This window comes from Octopus bimaculoides, chromosome 12 (genome assembly GCF_001194135.2).
Source record: "Octopus bimaculoides isolate UCB-OBI-ISO-001 chromosome 12, ASM119413v2, whole genome shotgun sequence".
Classification (NCBI taxonomy): domain Eukaryota; kingdom Metazoa; phylum Mollusca; class Cephalopoda; order Octopoda; family Octopodidae; genus Octopus; species Octopus bimaculoides.
This window is the reverse complement of record NC_068992.1, coordinates 21,647,128-21,653,486: the sequence shown is the minus strand read 5'-3', so window position 1 is coordinate 21,653,486 and position 6,359 is coordinate 21,647,128. Positions and strand designations below refer to the sequence as shown.

Below are 6,359 nucleotides of genomic sequence, written 5' to 3'. Positions count from 1 at the left end.
ACTAGCCAGAATCTCAAACACGACACCTTCAACATGATAACATTATAACATCTACATCTTTTTATTCATTTTTTTCTTCTTTTTACAAGTCAAATGTTAAAGATTAAAAAAACAAAACAAAAAACAAAAAAAACAAAACAAAAACAAACAAAACAAAAGCAAAATAAAAAATACTAATTATAAACGAAACAACAAGTGCGTAATTAATGAATAAAATAGAGTGTACTAATGAATAACTTAAAGTTGTCAAGACTGATATAGAACTAAAACTGCTATAGACATGTTTTTTTTTTTAATACAAAATCAAAAACGAAACAAAACAAGAGGAACGATTTTCTAGATTTTTAGATAATGCGACTTGATTTTCGCAGATAAAATCTAGATATGTGTTATACGTTTGCTTGCAATTAGTTACTTGTAATAAGTTGCGAATGCAGGCTTAGCTATTTGGTTAAGATGCTCACTTCACAAACAGTCTTATTCGGGGTTCTTTTTCCACTGCGCGGTACGTTGGGCCAATGCTTCCTACCAGAACATCGGAGTAACCATAGCTTGATATATTTTAACGTTATATATATGTTTAATATTTTCTAGCCATTTGCTTCCTCTGAAAGGCTTCCTCATAGTTTCTGCTTTATCTTTTCTTTTATCTTCTATTTGTCTCGCGGAGGCGCAATGGCCCAGTGATTAGGGCAGCGGACTCGTTAAGGGTACACGTGTCTGTGGAGTGCTCAGCCACTTGCACGTTAATTTCACGAGCAGGCTGTTCCGTTGATCGGATCAACTGGAACCCTCGACAGAGTGCCAACAACTATTTGTCTCATTCTTTGGATCGCAGCCAGTCTGGGGCATCGCCTTGAAGGGTTTTAGTCGGAAAAAACATCGACTCCAGTACTAACCTTTTAAGCCTTGAACGTATTCAACCACTTTCTTTTCTTCAGCTGCTAAGTTACAGGGATGTTAGCAAACTAACACCGGTTGTTCAACGATGCAAGAACACAAATACCAGACGCACACACATACGTACATTATACACATACATACGTACATCTCTCTCACACACACACATACATATATATACACACACATACGCATACGACAAGCTTCCACACAGTTTCCGTCTCCCAAATATGTTTAATATATGTTTAATAAGCGGCGAGTTGGCAGAAACGTTAGCATGCCGGGCGAAATGCTTAGCTGCATTTCGTCTGTCTTTACGTTCTGAGTTGAAATTCCACCGAGGTCGACTTTGTTTTTCATTCTTTCGGGGTCGATAAATTAAGTACCAGTTGCGTACTGGAGTCGATCTAATCGACTGCCCCCTCCCCAAAAATTTCGGGCCTTGTGCCTAGAGTAGAAAAGAAAAGAATATATTTTGACGTTGAAAGGCGGTGATCTGGCAGAAACGTTAACACGCCGGGCAAAATGCTTCGCGGCATTTCATCTGTCATTACGTTCTGAGTTCAAATTCCGCCGAGGTCGACTTTACCTTTCATAGTCGATAACATAAGTACCAGTTACACACTGGGTCGATGTAATCTCCGAAATTGCTGCTCTTGTGCCAAAATTCGAAACTAATATATTTTAACGTTGAAAGTTGCTGTGAGAAGAATTGGTAAAGCGACAAGGAAAATGCCTTGAAGAATTTCTTATATACCGAGTTCAGATTCTGTCGAGGCTGATTTTTTTTTCCTTTCTTCGGGGTTTGAGAAAATAATGTAGCAGCTAAGTATTGAGATTGACTTCATCGATTATACCTTCTCTGAATTTATGGCCCCCCTCTCTATAACAGAAATCGTTATATTTCTCAGTCTATTGCGGCCGATGGGTTGGCAGGTGTGGTACAACGATGGACAAGAATCATTGCAGCGGTCAATTATAGTCACCACGTTTTGCGTTCAAATCCTACTGAGGTCGATTCTATTTTTTTTTTTTTTTTAAAGGAGTATCGACCGGGCACTGAGCTTCGGTTAATTTCGAAACCTTAAGCCACTAGATCAAACTACCAGGGTTTTACTACCATTCATCACAGCAGCTGAGAGCTGGAAGAGGCCTCGCAACCAGATGGTTGGACGTGATAGGGAAAGATCTCCAGACGAGTATAAAAAACAACAAAATAACACCATTATCTCTTCCACTATTCCTACTGCCTCAACTACTGCAACCACGATGTCGATGACGTCGACCGCCACCACTAATAGCAGTAGCAGCAGTACTACCCTCACCACCACCACCAACAACAACAACAACAACGAATGAAATCAATAAAGCTCGTGATCAATTGATGGATATTTGTATATTATCGATTTTTTTGACATAAGCACACCGCTTCAAATTTCGAGGGAAAGGAGCTATCGATTATATCTATCTCAGTACTTGACCGGTAATTTATTTCATTGCATGAAAGGGAAAGTTGCGTCTAACGCGATTTGAACTCAGAACATAGAGAGCCGAAACTAATGCAACAAAGCATTTTGCTCAACACTACAACGATACTGTCAAATCGACCACCTTTATCTTTTAACTATTTTTGTTTTATTCATGAGACTGTGGCCATGCTGGGGCATCGCCTCGAAAATTTTAGTCGAAAGAATCATCCCGGTATTTATTATCTTTTAAAGCCAGATACATATTCTACCGGTCTCAAGTGGTGGTGGTGAACAAATACAAATACAAACACAGACACACACACAAATATATTATACGACGGGCTTCATTTCAGTTTCCGTCTACCAAATCCTCTTACAAAGGTTTGATCGGCCCGAGGCTATAGCGAAAGTTGCTCGCCCGAAGTGCCACGTAGTGAGACTGAACCCGGAACCATGTAGGTAGGAAGCAAGCTTCTTTATTTCATGGAAATTGGCCATAAAAGCATTACATAGAGAGGACAGCAGAAGGTGGGGACAAAAAAAAAAAACAAAAAACAAAAGACAAAACGAATGGAATTAATGAAATTGTACAACGAAAGATAAAATGAAGCCGCTCGGCCCCACCTCCGAGCAATTTCAGTGAACCCTTTGCAACACCATTTACATTAACCTTTTGCAATAATTAATTTATACAACACATTAAAAAAAATTTTTAATTACATTAATTTAAGATACCAGTAATCCTGCCTTTGTAACAGCTAGTTTCCTTTTTTAGACATAATGTTTATCTTATATTTGGCGCTTCTTTAGAAGCGCACCTCTCCAAGAAAATGACATTTACCTGTAAAAAAAGTTAGGAAAATGGAAAATATATCCAAAATAAACGAAGCATGCAAAAAATTGGGAAGATTCATCTATTTTTAAATATTTTATACTAAAAAATAGAACTCGGAAAATGGACATTCGCGAATGTAAGCAAACATGTCGTACGATACAAGGGGCGGTAACTAACTACCAGTTAGATATTATTAATGATACAAGGGGCCCGACAATATCGTCTGCGAATTGTAAGAAGACCGTTTCACAATCTTTTGAATGGTCATGAACCATTTTTCAACTTTTGAACACAAATAGCCACTGAACTATATGTTGTATAAAATTTCTCTGTAAACTGAAAACAAGAATAAAAATTACAAAACTTGCATACGTTTTAGACATATTTACTCTTTTGGTTTATAATTGTTTCTGTTGTATATCACATCATAAAATAGGCGAAGGTAAAGCGAGTGCACACCACCTAATCCTAGCACTAACCCTAAAACTAACCCTAACCAGTGTGCGCAGTAAAAAATCTGATTAAAAACAATCAAGAATTTGCAAACGTTATTGTCGGGCCCCTCGTATCATTAATAACATCTGATACAAGTTGCCGCCCCTTGTATCGTCCGACATGTTTGTTTATATTCACGATTGCCTATTTTCCGTGTTCTATTTTTTTAGTACAAAATATTTAAAAATAGATGAATCTTCCTAATTTTTGCATACTTCATTTATTTTGAATATATTTCCCATTTTCCTAACTTTGTTTTTTACAAGTAAGCGTCATTTTCTTGGAAATATGCACTTCTAAAGAATCGCCTTATATATTTTTAAAATATCAACAAGGCTTACCAGTTCTGCCATTGTTCTGGTATCTATCCTCTTGGTCCACCTTGTAATCCGTTAATTTTACAAGGAAGCCTGGGTTTGCCATCACACAGCGCAAATGCCCAGGCAACCCCCTCACTTTTGTTAAATCCATCTTAATAATTCCATTCCACAAGTTTATCTCGTTATCAAGATTTTCATTTCCTCTGTCATATAGTATAACATATTTTTCACTACTGGTCAAGGGTGCGAAAATTTTGGGCTCCTGTATGTTGCAATTGTTTTTCTTGTCAAACTGGGCATGAAGAGGGTTGGTGTCTGTAGGGAGTGATGGGGGGTGGTGTGAGTTAGGGGTCACATTTTATCCTGTGTGTCCTTCTCCTCCTCTTCTTGCTCTTTTTCTCCACCATTTTCCATCTACTATTCGATTCCTCCTCCCTCTCGACACTGGTGCCTGCTTCTGTGGTGTCTCATCTCTTTCTTCATCCTCCACGGACAGTGGAGCGCCAGTCACTTTTTCGTTCTGAAACCTGGGTAACCGGAAGCATGCTTCTTGCCACTCCTACGCTTTTATTTATTTCCCTTATAGCTTTGCAAATAGGAGAGGTGTAGTGTTCATGATTTTTGTGGGACTTCCATTCAAGAGGCGGGGGCGTGAAGGACACAGTTGAAGATCTGTTTGAATAACGGTAAATCGATGCCTGGAGGGAAAGAGTGAATTCCAGGAGTTAACACTATAGAAAATATTGGTTAAGTAAAAAGATGATATATAAATATTGAGTTGTTCGATAAATTTGTTTTTCCCCCACCACCATTTTTTAAAAGAAAACATTTTAATCTTTTTCAATTTTTATCTGAATTTAAACGAAAAATATTTTTATCGTTATGTTTTAATGCTTTATCTTTGTAGCTCTGTTTTTCTCTACAATTTTTATTTATCGTTTTTGAAATAAAAAAATTTTTTTTACCCCTTTTGAGACATATGACCATGAAGTGCAAAGTAGAAAAATACGAAGAAAAGTAACCCCACCCTAAAAAAAAAAAATTAAAAAACCGAGTGAATTTAGGTATCTGACAAACCAATGTTTAACTAGTTTAAAAAAAAAAAAATCTCATACAAATTTTTATTGAGGAATGTAGACAAGACGCAAAAAGATAAAGAATAAAGCAATAAAGGGAAGGATTGAACTACAATATAAATAACCTATTCATGAGATGGACGAGGGTGGAGAAATGGGGCGGAGTGGGGTGGGCTCAGGGGAGGGGTTACATACGTGCGATGGGCTGGGTTCCAAAAACCACGTATTTTACTATAACTCATTTATCGAAAATATTGTATTTTCTCACCGTCAGTACCCTTCTGTTGCGACTGATTTTATACGGGTATGTTACATCATAAACACACGTCAAAAACACCCTCAAAACACACACACATACACACACATAAATACACACGTTTATATACACAATACATACACACGCATATAATATTAAACACAAACACGTGTATCAATGCATAAATATTTATAACTTCCGCTAATCCTTCGCATGCTTGTGTCTTTAAACTTCATATGAATGACATATTTGCTGGATGTAAAAGCTATCTGCCATTTTGGCTTGTACAAAATTCATGATTTAGGCCAATAGAAAATGCCTGTTAATCATATATCATCGGGTTCTTGGCTAATTTCGAAAAATAAGGCAATTCCGAAGAATTCAGACTTATATTTTGTCCGCAATCAATATAATTCCAGCTTTCGACAATACTTTTTCTTTCTTTCTTTCTTTCTTTCTTTCTTTCTTTCTTTGTCTGCATATATCTCTCTCTCGCACTATCTCTCTCTCGCTCTCTCTCTCGCTCTCTCTCTCTCTCGCTCTATCTCTCTCTCTCGCTCTCTCTCTCTCTCTCGCTCTATCTCTCTCTCGCTCTATCTCTCTCTCTCGCTCTATCTCTCTCTCGCTCTATCTCTCTCTCGCTCTATCTCTCTCTCTCTCGCTCTCTCTCTCTCTCTCGCTCTCTCTCTCCCTCTCTCTCTCTCTCTCTCTCGCTCTATCTCTCTCTCGCTCTCTCTCTCTCGCTCTCTCTCTCCCTCGCGCTCTCTCTCTCTCTTTCGTATTTCTTCTACCTCTGCTCTATTTAAATATGGTTGCAACGCCAAACAATCACCGCGAGCTATAACAACATCAACGACAAGAACAACAACGAAAACAGCAACGGCAAAAGTAGAAGTAGTAGTAGTAGTAGTAGTAGTAGTAGTAGTAGCAGCAGCAGCAACAGCAATAACAATGGCCGCCGTAGCAGCAATAACAGCAAAGAAGCAACAACAACAACAACAACAACAA

At 38.0% G+C, this 6,359-nt stretch overlaps 1 long non-coding RNA gene across 1 annotated transcript in view; it reads right to left on the bottom strand.

The window, feature by feature from the left end:
- Nucleotides 1-4,536, bottom strand: part of LOC128249195 (uncharacterized) — a 59,731-nt gene extending 55,195 nt beyond the window's left edge. The window contains exon 1 of the long non-coding RNA XR_008265303.1: nucleotides 4,041-4,536. This is a non-coding gene — a long non-coding RNA (uncharacterized LOC128249195). The remainder of the gene's footprint in view (nucleotides 1-4,040) is intronic.
- Nucleotides 4,537-6,359: the final 1,823 nt, after the last annotated feature.